The sequence below is a fragment of the Orcinus orca genome, chromosome 2 (assembly GCF_937001465.1).
Source record: "Orcinus orca chromosome 2, mOrcOrc1.1, whole genome shotgun sequence".
NCBI classification, from domain to species: domain Eukaryota; kingdom Metazoa; phylum Chordata; class Mammalia; order Artiodactyla; family Delphinidae; genus Orcinus; species Orcinus orca.
The window spans coordinates 195,395,199-195,419,732 of NC_064560.1; positions in this window are offsets into that span (position 1 = coordinate 195,395,199).

A 24,534-nucleotide genomic window follows, 5' to 3' on the forward strand; every position below is an offset into this window, starting at 1 on the left:
TTAGAAACTAGAAGAGTGTATAGAAAGCTATAAGCTCTTTCCCTAGAAAAATGCACATTTACACTCATCCACAAAAATCCATGTACAATTTAGAAGGTCTCAAGACACCTGAAACACAGCTATGGATCCTTCACCAAGTCAAGACACCAAAGTTCCCAACTTCTAGGCTAATGCTCTTTAATTGGAATAGATTTTACCATGTATGTTGATGTTATAGCCTCAGTTAAACTTTAAGCTCCCTGAAAACTACAAGCCTGTCATTTGCTACTTGGCTCCTGGAGGATATACTGATATGATTTGGGGTGGTATAGACCTGAGTTAGTACCCAGATCCATCGAATATCAGCTGGGTAATCCTAAGCACATCAATGAAGTACATTCTCAGCATCAGTTCCTGCACCTGCCAGTAGGAGCAGTTGTGCCTAATACACAAGTTGGCTTTGAAGATCACATGAGATTGCATGTTGAAACACCCAGTCTTGTGTGTGGCACATGGGAGAAATTCCTTAAATGTTAGCTTCACTTATCTCAGGAAAAACTTCTGAAACAGTGAAAGGTCTTGAAAATATTGTTGGTCTGTGGAACTGATCATGGAACAAACACAGAAATAGATAGAAGAGAAATGAATGTAAGTTACTAATAGCCTCTCTCCTAGGGTTTGCAGCTCACTTAAAACTATTAGCATTAATTTTAAAATAAGGTGTGTGGCCAACCATACATAAGAAGATAGACCTAATGTACACATTAGATTTTGATATAATCTTCATGAGAGTCTACACCTTGAGCTAACTTTTCCCCAAAAGGTTGTATAAATAAATTTAGAATCTTCAGTTGCAAATAACAGAACCTTTTACCTGAACTGGCTTAACATAGAAAAGATTTATTGGCCAATAACCCGGGTAACCTGTTTAGTTACAAATCAGGTGGAGCTTTCTCCTGGGCTTCAAAGAAAGATGTGACTTCTTGATTCTCTCTCGGTCTCTCTCCTTTCTTTTCTTTTCTCCTCCCTCCTATGACCCTCCATTTCTAGGCTGTGTTCTTCTTCATGGTCTCTCTTCATAGTGCCAGTAAGGCTGCCAGCAGCTCCCAGGGCTACATGTTTTTCTCCACATTTCCAATGAAAACGAAAGAATCTGCTTCCCATAAAGATAAATTGGAATCAAGTCTCATTGGTACGGTTTAGTCTGAGCAGGGTCATGAGACCCTCACTGGATGGAGTAACCTCTGTGCCAACTGTTTGGGACACGCTGGTTGTCTTGTACCCAATGATCCCACCTCTGGTGTTGGCCAAACCATGTGACTGAAAAAACTGGGGGAAGGGGATGTAGTGGGTTGAACGGTGGACTCAGAAGCTCAGAATGTGACCTTACTTGATATAAGGGTCTTTGCAGATGTAATTAAGTTAAGGATCTTGAGAATAGATCATCTTGCATTAGGATGGTCCCTAAATCCGATACAGTAAGTCCCCTACATATGAACAAATTCCATTCTGAGAGCACGTTCATAAGTCCAATTTGTTCATAAGTCCAAGAAACTTAGCCTAGGTATCCAACTAACACAAACAGCTATATAGTACTGTACTATAATAGGTTTATAATACTCTTCACACAAATAATACCTAAACACAAAAAATAAAGAAAACATTTTTAATCTTACAGTACAGTACCTTGAAAAGTACAGTAGTAAAGTACAACAGCTGGCATACAGGGGCTGGCATCGAGTGAACAGGCAAGAAGAGTTACTGACTGGAGGAGGGAGAGGTGGTGGGAGATGGTAGAGCTGAAGGATCATCAGCAATAGGAGACGGAGGGCGAGCTGCAATTTCACTCACGCCTGACGTTAATGGAACACACGTTTGCATCTTTGAAAGTTCACAACTTGAAGATTCGTATGTAAGGGACTTCCTGTAATATGATGTCCTCTTAAGAGATAGAAAAGGAGAAGACTCAAACACACAAAAAAGAAGGTCATGTGAAGACAGAGACAGAGATTGGAGTGATGTTGCCTGAAGCCACCAGAAGTTGGAAGAGGCCAGGGAGTATTCTCCCCTAAAGCCTTGGTAAGGAGTGCAGCCCTGCCAACACCTTGATTTCAAATGTCAAGCCTCCAGAACTGCGAGAGAATAAATTTCTATTAGCTTAAGCCACCCAATTTGTAGTAATTTGTTATAGCAACCCTCAGAAACTAGTGCAGGGTAGGGAACGGGGGCAACAGAGGCTAGAGAAGTATTCAGGAACAACCCGCTAATAAGACCCATTAGTAGATACAAACAACGGAGAACCAGAGAAAAAACAGTTGACTGGCCATATAGGCAATGAGTTCTCATATAGTGTCAATCAGCATGATAGGTACTTGTTAAGGGACTAATGAACAAAACTGAGTCCCTGTCTTCAAAGGGCCCAACATCTAATGGTTAGACAAACAAACAGAAGAATGGAAAGCCCCAGCACACCTGGGGCAATGCTGCAGGAGATGAAGGTAGAGAGAAGGCTCTCCTAACACAGGCAGCCTCGTGAGGGATGGGACGACAAGACTGTCAGAAGGATGGCAACAAAAGCTGCATTAAGAAGATAAGCCTTGGCTTGTATCTAATAGGCCGAGAAAGAGTTAAATCAGCAAATAAGGATGGAAAGGGTTTGTCCCAGCTCTACGTTCTCTAGAGAACTTCCAGGTTCCCAACAAGAAACTTAGCAAGTGTTTTGGACTCTCTAGGGAATCATTCATTCCTCACTTTTCCACTCCTTCAACAAGCACATTCACGGCTCCTCCTGGGGCACCCTCTCTCCCTGGAGCTTCTCCCACTTGGAGGTAAACCTTCTCCTGGTACACCTTCCTTTTTTCCTATGTTTTCTGCACACCACCAAGCTGAGAGTCTCCTTTTCCCCTTAGTTCTGACAACCAGATCCGTTAAGGCTGGTTGCCTCCATTTGCTTTGGACACATCTTCTGCATATAGATTGATGAGTTTAATCAGCAAATCAGGAGAAAGCCTTGGGCATCAATCATTGTCAACGTGCCTTCTTTCTAATTTCTGATTTGCTGCTTCCTGTTATGAAGACAATAACATGGTTTCTCTTAAAGGTGAAGCTGAGATGCCCAAAGTTTTGAATTTTGCATCTGGTAGGAAAGTTCTAATAATATCTTTCAGTTTAATCAATCAGAGAGAAAGAGAGAAAGAGGGGTTGGAGAGGAAGAGAGAGGGAGGGGATGTCTGGCATTCTCTTCAAGGGTCATACTTCCCTGAAGAAGGGTCATGTGTTTCCACAGTCATCAGGCTCTTGACCACATTACTCAAGATCCAGGCTGAGGGAGAAGATCATGTTAACAGTTCATTTAGAATTTGAAGGAGCATGTTTCCTATTTCTTACCTTTCCACACTGACATAATCTTATCTTTCATTCAGTTTTAGAAAGCATCCTGGCAGGACAGAGCATACAAGAACCTTCTCTCTCTTTCTCTCTCTCTCTCTTTTTTTGTTCTTTTGGGAAAAAATCCTGTGTTTCCATGAGTGTTTTTCAAAGAGAAAATAGCATGATGCTACCCAGAGTCCACAGCCCCTGTGTCCTCAGTTGGACTGTTCTGATAACTTTCACCGGGTCTGGTCATTTTAAGGATGCAAACTAACTAAACATGGCCTGGAAAATCCACCTGCGGTGAAGCCGCCCCCACCTCACGTGGAAATACAATCTGATGATGTCACTCCACAAAACCAGAAAATGGCTCTGATTTTGCAACAAGAGTTCAAAACTCTTGCACTGATATTCCTTCAGTAATTCACTTACTAATCCATGTGTTCAACAAATACGCACAAAACCTTTACTATGTGGCGGGAACTATTTTAGGTTCTGAACAAACAGCAATGAATAAAACTGCTGTGTTACGCATGCAGGTTTAATTCTGGTGGGCAAATCTTCCCACGATCTGTACCCAATATAATTTTGAATTAATTTATTGAGGTATAATTTACATTAAAATGAAACAATTTCAAGTACAATTTGGTGTGGTTTGAGCTAAGGATAACCCCTGTAACCACCACCACAGTCATGAGAACAATTTCATAACCCCAAAATTCTCTCTTGCATCTTTTCAAGACCTACCCCTCACAATATCTTAGGAAGCCACTGTTTAACTTTCTGCCACTCTACATAGCTTTGTATTCCCAGAGTTCCAGATAATAGAGTCATACTGAGTGTACCATTTATGTCTGGCTACTTTGACTTACATGATACTTTTTGATCCCTCTTGTGGCTTTAGGTCTCATCACTCTGATACATTTTATTACTGAGTAATATTCCATTGTATGGATATATCACAATTTATTTACACATTCACTTGTTGATGCAGGCATGGACTACATCTGGGCTTTGATCATTAAGAATAAAACTGCTATGAATATACTGAATATGGACCAATGTTTTCATTTCTCATGGATAAATTCATAAAATAGTGTTTGTTGATAAGTGCATGTTTAACTGTGTAAGAAACTTACAAAATGCCCTTCATTTCTCAATATATGAGAATTCAAGTTGTTTCACATCCTTTCCAGCACTGGGTTTTATCTGTCTTTTAAATTTTACTTATTTTAGTGGGTGTGTTGCAGTACCCCCTTGCAGTTTTTAATTTGTATATTCCTGATGACTAATGTTGTTGAGCTTCTTTTCATGAGTGTATTGGATCCCTGTATATCCTCTTTTGTGAAATGTTGTTTTAAAACTTGTACTCATTTTTAAAATGAGTTGGTGGTTTTACCATAATTTAGTTGTAGGTGTTCTTCAAGTTGCCTGGATACTAGTCCTTTGTCAAATATATGTATTGTATACATTTTCTCCATTGTGTACCTTGCCTTTTCATTTTCTTAATTTCTTTCAAAGAGCAGGTGTTTTTAAGTTATCACTGTTTTTTTCTTTTATAGTTTGTCAGTGACATCTTTGCTTACCCCATTTGCAAGTACTTTTTCTACGTTCCTTCTAAAAATTTTATCATTTTGCAGTTTACATTCATTTCTCTGATCTATTGCAGTTTAATTTTTGTTTGTGGCATGAGGTTTTATTTCCCACCACCACCCCCAAACTCCAAAGTTGTCCCAGTACTATTCCTTGAAAAGACTGTCCTTTCCCCACTCAATCCCTTATTGGAAATTATTTGACAAAATATGTGTGGGTTTATTTCTGATTTGTCTGTGGTGTTCTATTGATCTAGATGTCAACCCTCCCACATTGATTTCACCTTTATTTGAATTAGGGTTGATTTATTTTTCATTTCAGCATTTAAATATGTCATTCAATTGTCTTCAGGCTTGTATAACCTCTGACAAGGAACTCCAGGATTATTTTTAAATTTACCTCTTTGTATATAAAATACCAGTGTCTCATGCTGCTTTTTTAAAAAATAGACTTCAAAATGTTTAGAACAGTTTTAAATTTACAGAACTATAACAAAGATAATATAGAGAGTTCCTGTATACCCAACACCTGGTTTTCTCTATTATTACCATCTTACATTAGTAGGCTAAATGTATCACAATTAATGAACCTATAATGATATGCTATTGTTAACTAAAGTCCATACTTTATTCAGATTTCCTCATTTTTTTTTCTGTCCTTTTTGTGTCCCAGTATCCTAACCAGGGCACCACATTACATTTAGTCTTCATGTCTCTTTAGGCTTCTCTAGACTGCAACAGTTTCTCAAGCTTTCCTTGTTTTCGATGACCTTGACATTTTGAGGAACACTGGTTAGGTATTTAGCAGAATGTCTTAAACTGGAATTTGTCTGATGTTTTTCTCATTAGAAATAGAGGTTATGTATGGTTTTGAGGGAGGAAGAGCACAGAGGTAAAGTGTCATTCTTATCACATCATATCAAAAGAGGATACAAAATATCAACATGGCTTACTACTGGTGATGCTGACCTTGATCACCTGGCTGAGATAGTGTTCATCAGGGATCACTCTGGCTTCTTTGTGGTCCATGAGTGTTGAGTCTGTTCCCATAGACACTGAGAATGTCCCACAGACACTCTCAGTCCCTCCAGTGCAGGGCTGGAGATGAGTGCATGTTGCTGTAGCTCTCTGTCTCTCTGGAATCCTGCAGACTTGACCCTCTGAGGGGCCCTCATCCTCTATATGTGCTATGGTAATTAGGAGGAAGTTTATTCATTTTCTGCTTGGAGTCCAAAGGCCATAATGTTTTCTGTGAAAAATCATCTGACTTCCTGTGGAAAATCAAATCAGGTAATGCTCTGCTTAAAATACTTCAGTGTGTTTCCATTTTACTGAGGATAAAGTGCAAAATAATTAGCCAAAGCTCACAAAGCCCTGTTTAGAGACATCCCTTCTTATCTTGCCTCAATGCAACACCATCCTCCATACCATCTGCATCTCCTGTTGGCTTGGAGTCACCATGAGGACAGAAAACATGAATGCTTTGCTTATTGTTCTGAGCCTGGCACACTGCCTGTAACACAGTAGGTTATGTTTGTTAGTAATGCCCCTGTCTGCAGGTAATAAACTGTAGCTTAAACCAAATGGAATTTACTCTTTATTTATCAGGAAATTTAAAAGTAGGCAGTCCCAAGATTGGTTTGTCAGCTCAGTGAGGTGACCAGGAACCCACCATGTTCCACCCCTCATCACCACCATTCTCAGCATGATGGATTTTCATGCCTTGGCTTCTTGCCTCATGGTTCCAAGATGGCTGTCACAGCTCTATGTGTCATATCCTCACATGAGCACAGCCAAAGATGGAAAGCAAGGGATTACTAGGGTGAAAAAGAGCTCTTCTCATGAGCCCTTCTCTTTATCAGGGAATAATCCTCCTTCCCAGAAGCCATTCAGTAGATTTCCCTTTATGTCGTATTATCTATAATTGGGTAACTGGCCACTTGTAGCTGCAAGGGAGGCTAGAGGTCAGTGAGACAAAAGAGGTTGTGAATAAATGCAGGGTAGTGAAGCACAAATCCCTAACATACAGTGCTCAGGAAATATGTGTTGGGTGGGTAAGAACAGCACTTGTCTGAAAACACTAGCATTGAGCACAATCTGTTGAGAACCTTCATGTCCAATACTGGCTCCAATTCTTTAACTTCCTTTGACATCTGAAGCTCAAGAAGGTCCAAAGCCACAGAACTAATGAAGTGCTGAAATTGCCCCAGGTCTGCCTGCTGTCAAGAGTCCAAACCATTTCTAATTCTATGAATGTAGTGTCCCTGTAGGCAACCATAACAATCCAAGGCTGAGTTCTCACCCCCAAGTTGAAACTCATCATGGTCAGATCCTCCTAGAACTACCAAACTGTTGAAACAAATGGACACTTGTGAGACAGAAACTCCAAGCTCTGCAAATGCTCAGAGATTTAGTTCAGAGATGCTTCTTTCATTATTATTAGTCAGATATAACATATTTCTGGCATCAGCCAAGGACTTGTTAAATGCAACTCACTGTGGTTGCTCTTGCAATTTATGTTTTTAATTTTGTAAATAGTGTCTCATTGCTATGGTCAAAAGAGGGGTTTGGGTTTGTACATAAGCAAATATAGCCTTCAGTTACGTCATGCCATAGTTGCAAAATATGGCATTGTTCATCAGATGAAGATGCTGACAGCTGCATTGCAATGGCCATTGAATTATATCCACTCATATAAAGGGAGAGATAAAAAGCATCAGTAATGTGTGGCATATGACACACATACACACACAGAAGGCACCGCTGCGAGACACTGACAAGCTCAGAGCCACACGTTCTGACATAAACACACTTATACACAGGAACTTGTCTTTGTCATACCATCTTGTAAAATCCATGTTACCCCCCACTTTGCCTGCTACAGACAAGATTTTGGCTAATATAATTTCATTTTCAATTCTGTCTTCCAAGCCACAGATATAAGGAATAAGAGAATAAAGAAATAAACCAACTGTCTATCCTAACTATAAGAATCAGAAAAACAACAATGTCTTCAATATCTATAGCCCTTATCACATGTGTGTTTTCAATAATGGGGCACTAGGGCTTGGCACACTGTTGTGAGAGTGGAGGTGAAGGGAATGTGGGCTGGGGTCAGGGGGAAGGAACTTGCTCAGGGAGATAATGGTAGATTGATTGCAACAGACGCACTTCTTCCCTCAGCCATCCATGTGCTTTGCTACATCACTGTACAGTGCCTTCCCATTGCGGGTGGGATGGTCTGCCCCACTCTTAGACTCAGGCTTTAGGACTTATTTGTGACCTGTTTTGGACAATGAGATGTTAGAAAACTAGAAGAAAGCCCAGATGTTTCAAAAAGCCTTTGCCCACTTAGGTTTCCTCTCCTCCTCCCCTGCAACTGCCATGAAAACACACCAGGCCAGTCTGCTAAGATGAGAAACATGCCAGCCACAGCCAGGCTGCCCTAGTTGTCCTGGCTGAGGCCATCTTAAGCCAGCTGACAGCTGGCTGACCTCAACCTGCAGCTGAGGATTGATACTTGAGTGAGCCCAGCTGAGACTCAAAGAGCTATCCAGCTGCCCTGTAGAATTGAAGACAATAAAAAATGTAATTTCCCCACTATGTTTGGGGGTAATTTGTGTCAATCAATGACTGAGAGACATAGCTGGTTGTTGATCTAGACTTAATTCCCCAAAATCCTGAATTCAACAAAGTGAGATTTCCCCAGTACTCCCGTTTTACAGAAAGAGAAACTGAGGTGCCATGAAATTGAGTCGACTGAGTCACATAAAGCTATGCAGGGAGGGAAAAGTATCATTACTTATTTTAAGGACTAGCTTAATAATTTATTCAAGAATATATTCTGAGAATAGCACCTCTTCCTGGCATGAGATGGCATGTGCATAAACTCTACCCATGGCATCAGACCTCAGGAAGAGTTTAATAAATTCATCTTTGAGTGAATGACAATGTGATTTTGCATCTGGGTCCTCTGCTCCACCAAGGTGGCTCCCCATTCAAACCAGATTCTCCTCCCAACTCACTCTTCTCTCCCACACCACCTGTTCTCTAAGGCAGTGTTGAGGGGGTATCTTTGAGCCTCGCTCTTTATCCCTAAATTTCAAGCCAGCCTTGCTGGCCTTTCACCAACCATTCGCCCTATCCTTCTTCTGCAGTATCTGAGTAGAGGCCCTCATCACTTCAACTGGATCCCCAACATGGATGGGATAATAGCCAGACCCAGGGGTGTGAAGGTGATACAACACAGCCCTGATCCCTCTCAAGGATGCAGCTCACCATTCTAGGCTCCAATGGTTCAGCTCTATCTCACTTCTCAGGCCACCCACATATTCTTTCAGTTCCCTTTTCCACCTTGTACATCAGAATAGGTCACTTCCAACTCCTAGATGTAATCCAAATCCAAGACGTTGGTGCATGGTCCTCTCTGCCCAAGGTCTTCCCACTCTTACCTGTCCACACCCAAACCACATTTCAATATCTACCTGCCAAACAGCAATGAATCCAGGATTGGTATATTTGCCCAGAAGGTGATGCCCTTATACTTCCAAAATCTCCCCTCCCCCCGTGAGGTGTCACCGGGACACCTTGGTGCATGCACAATGGTTTGGCATTTGTATCACTGATTGCTGTGATAATTACACTTGTGTTATACTTGAGGAAACCAAGACTCAGAGAGACCTTATCTCTAGCCCATGTCATGACCTGGCATTGGGTAGGGCTAGGAATTGAACTGAACTATTGACATTCTAAGTCAGGGTCCTTAACGTCAGGGCAATTTTCTGTGTTTACAATGATTTGACACCAGGCCACCTCTAGGAGTCTGAGCGGTAGTAGTCTTTGCTGGGATGAAGGAATACCGTCTTTGTGAGGTACTTGGCTAGACACTGAGCTTCTGCAGCCACAGCCTGGCCAGGTCTCACCAGCTTTGCTGCTCCCTGGATGTTGCCAGCCCTCCTCTCCCTAATTCTGAAGCCATCTCCATTCTTAGAAATCAATACTAAAATAAAACACAATAAAATAATGAACTTTCATCTCCTCTTTGACACTCTTTTCTCCCCTGCCCAATGTTAATCGAGCCACTTCTTCCCCAGGAATTGAGAAGAGATTTTATTTTGTTGACCTACATTCCACACACTTAGCCGTATTCCTAAACTCTTTCAGAGCAGCCTCAACCACCATAGAAACTCTCGTAGCTTCTACAGGCATTCCAGCCTGGTGAGTGCATATGCATACAGCGCTCCAAGGGATGTATGTTACCATTTGATGAAAAATATATTTAGAATGCTTAATATGCATATTAATTACCCCATAGATGGCAGTGACTTTTTGAGAGTAATTCCATTCCATTGTTTGAAAAACATTTTTGAGAATTCTGGAGATAAATAACGGCAACACATGCTTTCTTTTAATTCCATATGCTGGAAACCAATCCTGTCATATAATGGAATGATGACTGTCCAGATTTTAGGTTTTGCATCACATGAATGTAAACCATCAGCCCTCCCACACATTGTCCTTTTTATTTTGAGCCCTGAGTTTCCAAGCACCAAATGCAGAGATTTTTATATGTTAACTTCAAGTTAGAGCAGATTTTAAGGCCAGATTAGGAAACAAGGAGCTCTTGAACCCCAAGCACAATCCTAACCACTTTCATATACATTATATTAATTTATCTTTATTTAACTAAAAAGAACCCTATGGGGAAGATATTACATTCCAGTTTTATTCATGCAGGAACTGGGTCTGAATTTGACCTGTTTATAGCCATGTGGCTTGTTAGTGGAGTGGTCAGGATTCAAGCACAAGACAATACAATTTTAAAGATCGTGTAGTTTCTACTTCAGGGAATTGACTCTAACGAATGCCTTGGAATAAAGATACCTTAAAGAGGGTTGGGCCTATATCTGTCAGTGTTCTCCAGGGAAACAGAATTAATAGGATTAACACACATACACACACGTACACACACACACACACACACACACACACACGAATGTATTTATTTCAAAGAATTGGCTCATGCAAAGATGAGGGCTGGCAAGTCTGAAATCCACAAGTCAGGCTGGAAGGCTGAACACTCAAGTTATTCTTCTCCAAGAAACCTTAGGCTTTGCTCTCAAGACCTTGGACCCATTAGATGAGACCAGCCTACATGATCAAGGGTAATCTCCTTTACTTAAAGTCAACTGATTTTAGATGTTCATCATGTCTACAAAATACCTTCAGAGCAACACCTAGATTAGTGTTTGAATAAATGACTAGGTACTGGGGCCCAACGAAGTTAACACACAAAACTAACTATCACAGGGTCCAAATGCCAGAGCCCAAATACTCATAGTAAGTCCCTGCAGCTTTATGATAAGCCCAGAAAGATTACAATTCTATTTGGTCGCTTTATGGAAAATATGCAAACAAGTCCCAACAGCACTATTCATGCATTTGTATATATTAATAAGGAATTTTTTGAACATCTCCTTAGAACCCCAGTACTGGTTTAGATCAAAAAAGGGAGGTCAAGGAAAACAGAATTAAAAGATACTTTCTTCCCACAGATAAATTTAAGTATAATTGGAAAGACAAGAAAACTAACTTGGAGGAAGACTGTATATTTTTTAGTTGAGTATTATGGTCACATGGTCAGTGAATGATATCTATAATTTACTTGCTTTTTAAAAATTTTGGAGATTTCCTTTTTTATCTATTACATATTCAACACTGAGAAGCTTCTCTGAGTGTTTTTGAAAAATTATTTTTGTCTGTTATATATATATTAAAATTATTCATATGTGTGTGTCTATGTGTATATACATACACAGACATCCATTATATATCTGTGTGTGTGTTGGATGCAGCACCTTAATTATTCTGATCAAATCCTCTGTATATCTCTGTTTCTATTTCTGAAAAATATTATCATTTCCTACAATAATTATATATTTATCGGTTTCTTTGTGTATCCCTAATAGTATTGCTTTTTATTTTTTGAACTTACATTATTAGTTGCATAAAAATGTATGCCTATTATATCTTCTTGGTCTAGTGTATATTTTACTTATAAAAAATAACCCACTCTGTCCTTTTAACCACCCTTCATTTTATTTTTTTTAGCCTATATTAATATTACTATAAAATACATTTTATTTTTATCTGACATGTGTTTTCCACACTTTTCTTCTCAAATGTCTTATGCTCTTTTGTTTTAACTGTATTAAGTACTAACTGTAAGTAAAATTTTCTTTTCGTACCTTTTTAAGTTTAATTCAGTCTCTGTCTCTCTCTTTCTGAAGATTAATTTATTCCCATTTATTATCATTATTAATAGATTTGGACTATTTTCTTTAAACTATATTTTGTTTTTTTCTTTTTGATTTCCATTTCTTGTCTTATGTGACTTTTTCTACATGTATGATTTTTTACACTCCTCTTCAAATAATTATTTTTCATTGTAATATGCATACACACATATGTATATTTGCCTATATTTTGCATGTATATCTTGAATAAATCATTCAGAAGAAAATGAGACATAAACTCTGAGTCTGCTGGTACCAACAGCATTGAGTTCCATAAATGGACTTAATGATTGGTGAGTTCCCTGGAATTTATGGAAGGTTATTTTCATCAATAGCCCAAATTTTTATCCTCCTTCTATCCATGCTCTTTGCAATGTGTCTTTTGAGGTCCTCCCATAAACAGCTAGAGTATCTTTCAGTCACATGACTTGTTTTGACGAAGAGGATGTCAGCATTTGTGATACAAGGAGAGATCTTAAAAAGCAAGCACTTGTACATTTCGGCTTTCTATTTGCTTCTCAGCCTTTATTATGAGAACATGTCTTATCGGATGTCCAACCCAATCTGATGAAGAATAAAACACCTGGAGCAGAGTTGTACCTTTTGATCCAGGTAAAGCTGTCTGTAATAAGCTAACAGCCAGCGACCCCCAGACATTGAAAGAGCCCAGCCAAGACTAGAATTATTGCCCAAGACCATAATAGCTAGAAATAGAATAACTAGAAAAACTACACACCACAAGCTAAGTAAATGCTGAGTGAAGTAAGTCAGACACAGAAAGACAAATATCATATATCGTTTATATGTGGAATCTAAAAAAAAAGGATACTAATGAACTTATTTACAAAACAGAAGTAGAGTCACAGATGTAGAAAACAAACTTACAGTTACCAGGGGATGGGGGGGGTGTAAATTGGGAGATTGGGATTGACATATACACACTACTATATATAAAATAGGTAACTAATAAGAACCTGCTATATAACAAAGGAAACTCTACTCTGTAATGGCCTATATGGGAAAAGAACCTAAAAAAAAAAATGGTTATATGTATAACTGATTCACTTTGCTGTACAGCAGAAACTAACACAGCATTGTAAATCAACTATACTCCAATATTTTTTTTTAAAAAGAGTACATTATTCTTTAAAAAATAAATGCTTATTATATCAAACTACTAGGTTTTGGAGTGATTTGTTATAGACCATTTATGTAGCAATTGATAACTTTTATGGCATGTATGTGCGAAAGTGAATTTGTCATGAGTTTGTAAAAGGATCAGTGTCTCAAAAGATATCAAAAAGAATCATTCCAAATACTAAAAATGAACTTAGATAATGATATTATGGTTTTCCAAGACCAATTGTAAAGGTGAAGTGAAGCTTCTTTAAATAAAAAAGGATGGGTATATTTTATAATCCCCACAATGCCCTATATGGTTAGTTTTTTGTTTGTTTGTTTGTTTGTTTTTGTGGTACGCGGGCCTCTCACCGTTGTGGCCTCTCCCCTTGCGGAGCACAGGCCCTGGACACACAGGCCCAGCGGCCACGGCTCACGGACCCAGCCGCTCTGCAGCACGTGGGATCCTCCCAGAATGGGGCATGAACCCGCGCCCTCTGCATCGGCAGGTGGACTCCCAACCACTGTGCCACCAGGGAAGCCCTGGTTAGTTTTTATAACCCAATATTTTCATCATGAATTGTGTAAGGAAGATATTGTATTTTATCTCAAAATAGCATGTATTCTCGACATTTTAACCATAAAATAATTTAGTTTTGGAAGTTAAAGTTCTGAGTTTTAACTGTAGGAGTTACTTGGAAGCGTCATAAGTTGGGAGTAAGTTCAGAATTCTCACCTCCTATCAATACCATACTTGATTCACTAAGACTGAAGGAATCACAGATCATAAATTGTATATTTATCAGTTCACCCTATGAACACTGACTGAGCACCTACAAAGGGCTGATAATTCCACCAATGATGGGTTTTACCTTGATGTAACCTGTTATCTTCTCCAATACCTGCTGTAACCATTTGGGCCCACAGTTACGTGATTCAGGGAGATGTGTATCTATATCTTCCCTCTACTCCTGTCCAGGGCTTCTGCTGGAGTTACTATCTGCCTCCTTGTATTTTTAAGTGTTACTATTTTATCTATGAAGGCCTACTCCGCTATGTCTCAGAACACAGCTGATCTTCCTTCAAAACACTTTCGGTGGAGGCTTCTTGCTCATTACTTTCACCTCTGTATTTTATCTATGCCTCATATATATTTCTATTACTCATACATCATACCAGCTAAACTTATTGCTTTGCATATACTTTTCAACAGTTCTATTAGCTTAGAAAAAGGGACTCTAAAATGTTTACCTTAAAATACACAGCAAAAAGTGGTGCTCAATAAATCTTTGTTGAATTGAATACTTACCTGTGTGCTAAGCTATGAGATATGGACATTCTAAGACTGTCCCCCTGCCACTAAACTTGTTTTCTGTTCCCTTAAGAAATCATGAAGGAGTGAAATCTCAAGAGCCAATATTGGGTTCCTTTCTCTAGATCCCAATCTAACTCCACCAAACCAGAATCTCACAAACAGTAGTACCTACAGAAACAAACATTGGGAGAACATGGTGGGTGGATATACCCCACATGCCCTAACTTCCAAGAGACAGAAATTTATTTTTGGAACTATATATATATATATATATATATATATATATATATATATATATATATATATATAAACTTTATATACATAAAAATTTATATATATAAATTTTATTAATGTATATATATACAAATAATTTACTCTCACCAAATAGAAACTTAGCATATACAATGTGAATATGCTGTAACTTACAATATTATGCATATATATATCTATATACATACATACATACACACACATATATATTGTATAAGTTACTATTTGGTGAAAGTAAATAATTTCAAGATTTTTAAATTTATTAGAAAAGGAAATGCGATAATAATAGAATAGACTAATAGAATGCTCTTCTGGAAGAAATTTGGCAGGACTCCCCCAGTGTCCCAGAGGTAGGAGAAGGAACCATGTGTTTCAGCACCACGGACAGTGGTACATTTGCTTGAGTCTCGCTATGACTATGGCATCTAGAACTCTAAATTAAATTCGTTACTGTAGTGAAAGATGATAGAAAAGAGAGTAACCTTCACTTCAGAGTTATCTGACTTCCACATCAAAGGAAGTATACCTCTGAACCAGGAAATCTGAATCCACAGCAAGACACCCGGATATGTGTGCTTTTGCCTACAAATGGCAAGGAAAGCACTATCAATTGCAGAATCACCAACGTTTTATAACATGGATTGGTTAGCTATAAGGCTGCACTTAAGCCTTAAAATGAGCAGCTATTTCCACATAATATCAACACAATGAGTGAAGCATGGCATATTACCCATGTGGAAAAAGCTGACTCAGTGAAACCTAAGTTATAATGTGACTAAAGGAGAGTTCCAAGGAGGGGGAGAGAAGCTGGAGCTGAAGTGCCGGGTGAGGTCTGAACAAAGGATTTGAGCTGGGATGGCAATACTGGCAGTATGGAGTGGGGGGAGCCCCTGCCCATGCATAGAACAGATAGCATAGCACGTGGCATCACAGCAAGAGATGGAAGAGATGTACTTACTACTAAGGAAAATGATTTCCTCTTTTGGTGCCTCTTTTTTTCAACTTAATTGAGCTTAAATCCTTAAATTCTACTCCATGCTTATTCTCACCTCCTTGGATAATTCTCCCAGAACATGGGCTTGATTTACACCTTCAACCTAATCATCTCTCCTACCTGCTGATTAATCACTTCAGTCATTTATTAATTCAACAAAAGTTTACTTAGCACCCCGTATATGCCAGAATCTCTTCTAATCCCTTAAAAATCTCTCAAGCTACTAGACTGTTGTTTATTATTTATTCATTTATCTAGTAACTCAGTAATTATTTAATGAAGGCCAAGGGTTGCAAAGATGAAGGAGACATAAACTCTGTCATCAAGGAGCTGACAGTTGAGTGGGTGAGACAGGTATGGAGAAGCCATTATAGCACAGTGTGATAAGATACCCGAAAGAGAAAGGATGCTAGGAGAACACAGAGGGAAGAGTTATTGACATCATTGAGGATTATGGAAGGTGTTTAGACCTCAAATATATATTGAGTATTTCACACATGGCCAAAATTATGCTAGGCATTTTCACTCTTTAATCTTCACAGCAACCCAATGAGGTTGATGAAAAAACAGGAAACTGAGGCTCACATTTCACTCCCCCTACAAGTCACAGAGGCTGCAAGTGGCAAAGATGGGACTCAACCTCATTGACTTAAGAGTCAGTATTTTTCAACTCAGGCTGCCCCTCCTTCCAAAAGGCTCCAGAGGGGGCTACATTTGAGTAGAGCTTTGAAGAACAAGTGGGACTTTGTCATGCTGCCACCTGTGAAGTGGCAGGAATGACAAGGAAACCAAGCCAGGTGAAGGGACAGAGAGACTCCCACCAGGCAACGAGCATCCCCCGCCTGCCACCCTCAGGGGGTGTCTCACTGTTTCTCTGATGAGAAGCTGTGGGCCCCAGGGTGGTTTCCATGGCAGCATGAACCCCCCTGATGCCCTGACCCATCTTTGTCTGTCTCAGTCTTCTTAATTGGCCTGGCTGCTGCTCACTGCTTACCTGATTAGTGGGTTCATTAACCTAGCAGAAATGGGATCTAAGAGGATTAAAGTGTGAAAACAAATATAATACAAATTGAAAACAGTAGCTTCTCCAGTGGGGCTTTGGATTAGAAGTTGAGAAAGAGAATCAGAAAATTTAAAAATGTGAAGGACTAGGTTAAAATGGTGATTGGGATGAGTCCTTTTGTAGCCAAGCATCCTTGTATGCTAATGTTTCTCTGTTTTGTATCAGTTCTCCAGGAAAAAGCAGAAATGCCTTTGCCTGTTTCTCTGGGGTCTCCTAAGATCCAGATACAGCCTTGCTTTCTAATCTTACTCCCCACAAGCTCCCTTTCTGCTTTCTCTTCCCTGTGTAGATATCATTTTCTGTGTTTTTGGGTCTTTGCTCCCACAGGTTTCTTCCCCCAGAATTCACATCTCTATTATAATTACTTTCCTACTCCTCCATTTTGCTGAAATGCAGCCTCCTTTCAAAGTCTTCCACCATCTTTCAGTTGAAGTCATCTCTCCCTCCCTGAAACTTGTTGAACTTTGTCTCTCTGTCAATTACTTGGTACTTTTCTGCCTCTAAATAATATAATTTTTGTCTTTTACCCCTTGGTGGACTGTGAATACAGAGGTCTGGAACAACACCCTCCTCCATGAAAATAACCTTATACTGTTATTTACAAAAGTCTTTTGTATGAATGAGTGGGTGAATGAGGCAATGCCTCAGACTAAACAACGAACTATCCAGGCATTCCTCAATTATGTTGTTCCCTGACTTAAGGTCCCTCTGGGAACTCCAGCCTCCAAGGATGAGGAACTCAGTGTCCCTGAGCAAGTAGCCCTCTTCTCTCTCCCCACCTCCTGTGCCCCAGGCACCCTTCTTTGGGCTCTCACAAACCCCATGTGAGCATGCCACAAGCCCTCCAGACACCTGACTTGACTCCTGCCAAACTCTGCCTGAAATCACATTCCCAACTCTTCCTCTCCTCTTCTTTTCATGGAAAATCAGACTCATTCTGCCAGGTCATTTTTTTATCACATTCCCCCCAAATCCTTCCCTCCTTGTCTAGTAATCCTTTCTCTTCCCATGCTCTTTGCCCAGATGTCCATTTTAGTATTTTAAGACCATGGCAGAGTTTCTATGGTTTGTTTTGTGTATTTGTGTTGTTTGCATTCTACACATCTCTTGCCCACACTTAGGAATGGTTCTTCCAGAGCAGAGATTCAATCATTTTCCATCGTTGTCATGGTAAACATTGATTAAGCTCTTACTGTATGTTTGGCCCTGTGCTCACATGCATGGTCTCATAAAATCATCATAGCAAGAATACCAGGGTGACGTCACACACATGCACACGAATGCTCACCCAGGCACGTCTGGATCTACAGTCCAGGCTCATAAGGGCTACATTGCACCACCTGCCTTTGTGGCTTTTGCCAGCACAGACTTGAGGGATGTCCTTGCTGTCTAACACATGCTTGCAGAGATGGAAGAACAGGCATAATAAACTAATTCACTTCTTCTCAACATTTACAATGCACAACGTGCCTTGCTAAGGGCTTTATAGACATTACTTCACGTAATCCCCATAACATTTCAACAAGAAAAGCACTATTATTTCTATTGCTTTAAAGATGAGGAAATCAAGGCTCAAAGGAAGCTAATTAATTTGCCCAATGTCATGTGCTTTGAAAGACACATCCCAGACCCAAACCCTGGTCTTCCAGACTCGAGAACTGAGTTTTTTATCCTTCATCAAGCCAAATGAGTCATAGTTTGTTTTTGCCCAATTTATAGAGAATTCTAACTAAACATTCAGGTTTCAGAAGGCAATAACAGCTTACCCTCAAACAAGGCCCCCAGAAGCTCTGCTGATGGTTGCCCAGAACATCCACCATGGGTAAATGCCCCATCCCATCACTAAGAGAACTTTCACTCAGTAGGAGAGGGTTTGCTCACATGCATGTACCCCCAGAGGAGAGTTGACTGGGCTTACTGAGCAAATTCAAAGTGCAGATGCAGGCAAGGAGATACCATGGGGGCCTTCAAACCTTCCGCCGATATTATACTGAGAATCAGCAACGCTTGTCAGCTTAGGAAGTTACACTTGTGGGCAGACCTAACGATCACTTTGCTTAACCTCACTTAAAGTTCTCCAACCTCAGTTTTCTCATCTGTATAATAGAGCTAAAAATTATACTCTGATGAAGAATTTGCTGTGAATTAGACAATGCAATGGAAGCATTTTCTGAACCATCAAATGCTCTACAAGCATTGTTCTGCTTACTGTTCTGGTCAAAGTTTGTTCCCAGGTGGAGAAGAACCAAAGCCCCAAATGTCTGTCCTTCTGAAGCCTCTGCTTTCCCATAAGAATTTTTATGGCAAGATTATTTCAACCAAAAAGCCCAAAAAGATCAGCAAGCTTGGTATATTACAGAGAGAAAGTCAATGTGGTTGGACCCTAAAAATAAGGCAGAGAGAGGAGAAAATTTCAGTGAAAGGCTGGGGCCAGAATAAGTACAGAATCCAAGGTCAAGGAAGGAAACTAGAGTGTATTTGACTTGACTTGGGAAAGCATCAGGAGGTTGAAAGCAGGGGGATATTGTGACACAATTAGGATGTTCGAGGATATCTTTGGGGGCTGTGAGAAGGGACTGGAGAGTGTCAAGATTAAGGTGGAAGGCTGGTTAGAATCCAATGCAGCATCCCAGTGAGATAAGATGGCTCCAGGAATAGGGATTTAACAGGGACATGGTGGGAAGTGGCAAGATTCTAGTTGTATGTTGGAAGAGGGACCAACTGTACTTCCTTCCAGCATACCCAGATGGAACCCTAATTAATTCTCTCTGGAAAACCAAAGATTAAAGGGTTACTGCTTTCTTCAGTAGTGAAAAGTGAGGCTGAGGTCCCTTGTCTCCAATGAACTCATTTGATGCCACAAATAACTTCATTATATATTGTTATGTCTCAGAGGAAAGGGCTTTGGAGATCCCATATCCAATATCTTTATTTACTCCTTAGACATCTAAGGCCAAGTCGTGGGGGTAAACCTTCCCATTCAACAGAACATTGATCAGCCTAAATCAGAAGGAGATCCCACGTCTCTTAATTTCTGGTCTGATACTTGGTCTTCAATGTCAGCAAAGGGGGATGGACACTAACATCTGTAACATTCCGTGTTCTAGACTGCACTGACAAAGTCACATATGCTGGTCATTCACTGCACACACTGAGCCTCTACAATGTACCTGCTGGGTTCCACGCACTGGGATGCCCAGGTGAGCAGGACCAGCCTGGTCCCTACCCTCACTGAGATTTCAGGGGCGTGTTTGCTGCTTGATCGGTGGGATCATGCAGGATGGTTATTATGACCTTTCATGTAATAGATGAGGAAGAACCACAGACATAAGGATATTCAGAAGCTTACCCATTCTCTACAGTGTGTGGTCGGTGGCGACTTCTGGGCCCCAAGCCAGATACTACTGTGCGGATCAAAGAGAAGCTTATGCAGAGGACCTAGTCAGCTTTCCAGGGCCCTGTTGGTATGAGTAGAATAACAGGATTTTGAAAACTTCTATCCTGCCCCCAGCTTTGTGGGCTGAGGCAACTAAGTCAGGGATAAGTCCTTCTGAGTTCAAGTAAGGAGAAACCACAAGGACCCCAGTTTTGTACTTAAGACCGTTTAGGATGTTCAAGTACAGAAAGGTCATGGGCAGGCATGGAGATGGAGGGGGTGTGGGGAGGAGAGAGGCAAGGAACACAAGAAAAAGAGAAAGCCACATCGGTCGGAGAATGTACTCAGAGTGAAAGGGGAAGAAAGGTAATTGAGAACCCTGGACTCCCTCTGCTCAGGCTCTGTGGATGAAAGCAAAGGGGGATTAGGTGACCTGAGGGGCCACAGCTGGGCCTCTGGCCACCACAAGTGCACACAGGATAGAAATGCCATTTATTAACCCCATGCATGGTAATTATATTTAATGCTGAATTATATTTAATACTGAATTATTTAGTACTGGTAATTATATTTAATAATAATTCCTTTTGTCCATGGGAAATAATAAAAGCTGCTCTGTTTGAGTTTGAGTGTCTTAAGTGACCCATTAGCGACTCCTACTTCTGTCCAGGCTGGCAGTCGAAATAAGACAAAGGAGAGCCATCGCATGCACACTCAGGTTCTGTAAGAGATGGTTCTGAAATCACATAATCCAGTGTGGAAAGAAGGTGTGGGAAGAGCAGAAGCCTAGATAGGGACACAGATCCTGACTCAGTGATTCAATAGCTAAGTGACCTTGGGCAGGATATTTAAATGCTCTGAACCTCTGCTTTCTTACTGCTGTCTCTAACACAGCACTCACTGGTGTCAAGAATTGAGCACCCAATGAAACACTGCGTGTAAAAGCAGCTAAAGAAATTCCTGGTACCTACTAGACCCTTCACAGCTCCAAAGATTCCTTACTTGAAACCCCTGGATGCTTAGAATTCAGGATTTCTTGGGTTTTAGAAAAGTAATATGGTATAGATATCTTACATCATGTAACATTCACCCGTCAGGGTCCTAGAGAGCCATCTTCTCCCAATCACCTTACCATGCTTCACTCTTCTTGGCATTTATCACCAACTAAGATGGTATCATTTGTTTGCTTGTGCATCTGTGGGAAATGTGAGGCCATTGGGGCAGGAATGTTGCTTCTTTTGTCATCAATTTCTCTCTTGTGCTTAGAACAGTGATTGCACCTGGTAGATGTTTCAAAAACATAGACCCAAAGATCAATAAGACATAACTGGCTCTGTTGATAATAATGACAATAATGGATTGTGTTTATTGAGCACTTACTATAATAAGCCAGGCACTTTCTGTGGATTAAATTTATTTCATCCTCACCACAAACTATTTAAGTTGCTTCTGATTTATTCTCCAAATAAGGAAGTGTGCCCAAAGCTACACTGCTACTAAGCAGTGGAGTGGACATTCAATCCAGTCTGCCTGACCCTGGAGCCCCCAACATGAGGACATGAGGAGGTATTGCTTGCACAAATCTAGGGACTACGACAGAACATGGCAAATGCCCCCACGAGCCACAAAGGAGGAAGCAGAGCCATACATCTAGGAAGTGAGGAGGGAATAAAACTTCATGGAGCCTTGGGGGAAGGCTTCATGGAGAAGGTCCAGCTCTGCCCAGCAGCTACAAACAAAGGGCCTTTGCTTCCTCCTTCATCAGAATTGTCTTCTCCCTCTGTCCTCAGGGGTCCTGGCAATAGCTGGACCTTTCTCTGCCTCCCTCTCTCAGATCTTAATTCTGTGTACGTGGCTCTGATTATTGGATGATTCACTCAATTTTCTTTCAGTTTGCCTATAATAACTACCACTTACACAGCTCACACTTATGTGCTGAGCACTGCATTCATCTCTTTACATTTAGTCTTACTGTAACCTGCAGATTGATGATTATTATCACCATCAGTAATGGGAGGAGATTGAAGCAGGGAGATTGTTTCCTGTCCCTGAGTCCACAGAAAGTAACAAGCATGTGTCCTGGACCCCCTTGTTCATGCTCCAGGGGCCCTTTAGACATTCCAGCAGTGGTTGACCTCCATCTGAAGGGGCGTTCTAAACCCCTTTGCTAGATTCCTGAAAAGTAACCCCTCACTCTCCACCATCTCCTATGATACTATTCCATGCCTCCAAAAATAGATTTTGCTGTAGGATATTTTAAGTAAGTTTTTCTTCTGATTGCCAAATTAACACCTGCTATTGTAGAAAGTGTGTAAAGTCAGAGGAGTGTAGATATAAGACTACTCTGACATCCAGATATTACTATTGCTGGCTTTTTGATATTTTTCTCTCCTTTGAATGCTGTTTTGGCACATAGATAATACCATGCTGCAGGTAAAGGTGGATCCTTACTTTTCCACCTAACATAGAGTGCTGAGAAATATCCAACATATCAACAATCGTTTCTACATTTCACTTTTTTTATTAATGCTTTTGCATAATCCAACATATGAATAGGCATTTAAATTATTAAAAATGAGACTTTCTCTTAACTTTGGATAATTTACTGAGAGCAGATTTAGTTACAGTTACTTACTTATAGATACTAGAGGCAAAAAGAAATACGTATTTTTAAGGCTCTTAATATATACTTTAAAAATATTCATTAAGACCTCGCTTTATGTCAGCTGCCACCAGGCTGTTGGTTAATTCTTATTACCTCATTTAATCCACATAACAGCCTTTGAGAAAGCAATATCATACTGTCATTTTACATGTGAAGATACTTAGGCTTGGAGAAGACAAGCATGTAGCCTTAGACTGCTTTCCAGAAACAGTTATATCTACGTGCATTGTTATCCGGATAAAAATATCTTCACTTATTTAGACACTCTCCGCTGGTTCCCATAGATGCATGTGGGACCTTTTTGTAATAATATATTTTATTGACCTTTCTTTCTCTATGGTCAAAAGCAAATTGCACTGGATATATTTAGAAATTCAGTAGTGAGGCTAATACTGTATACATTTCTATAGCGTGTCTAAGTGAGAACATTTTGATACATAATTTTTAATTTCATCCACCAAGCAATATCAAAGGGAGGATGGCTAGCCTGATTTTTCAAGCTTGCCTTTGACTACTCAGTCAACAGTAGAGCTTGCCCTTAAACCCACGTCCCCGACTTTAATCTCTCCCCACTCAGCACAATCCCAAACCTTTAGGCAAAAATAAATTAGGACTCAAAACATATGTTCATACAAAAACCTGGACAGGGATATTCATGGCAGTTTTATTCATAATAACCAAAAACTGAAAACGACCTAGATATCCTTCAACAGGTGATTGGTCAAACACACTGATACACTCATACCATGGAATGCTACTCAGAGATAAAGAGAAACCAACTATTGACACATGTAACAACTTAGACAATTCTCAATGGAATAACGATGAGTGCAAAAGCCAAAGCCCAAAAGATTATATACTATATGGTTATATTTATACATACATTTATTTATACGTTTATACATCTTTGAAATCACAAAATTATTGAGATGGAAAACCAATTAGTGATGACCAGGATTTAGTGATGGGGCTGATGGCATCAGAAGGGAGGTGGATGTTGTTACGAAAGGTCAACGTGAGGTCTCCTCGTGGTGATGGAACTCTTCAGTCTCTTGACTGTGGTGGTGGATACAGGAATCTACACATGAGATACAATTGTATAGAACTAAATACACACAAGAATGAGTCCAAGTCAAACTGGGGAAGTCTGAGAAAGATTGGTGGATTGTATCTATGACAGTGGTATTCTACTTGTGATATTATATGATAGTTTTGCAAAATGTTGCCATGAGGAGAAACTGGGTAAAGTCTACACTGGTCCCTCTGCATTATTTCTCACAACTGTTTATTTATCTGAAATTCTCTCAATAAAAATTGTAATAAAAATAAATAAATTAGAAGGATGAAGGAATATTACATTTTTTCAGTGAAAATGATTTGGGTGAACTTCAGTGGTCCCAGAGCGTCTTTCCTATTGAATCTCTGCTTGGGGCAAGGCTGAAATGGAGTCAGGGTTCTAGAAAGCACATCTATCTTTGGGTGGGAGTCATCCCAACC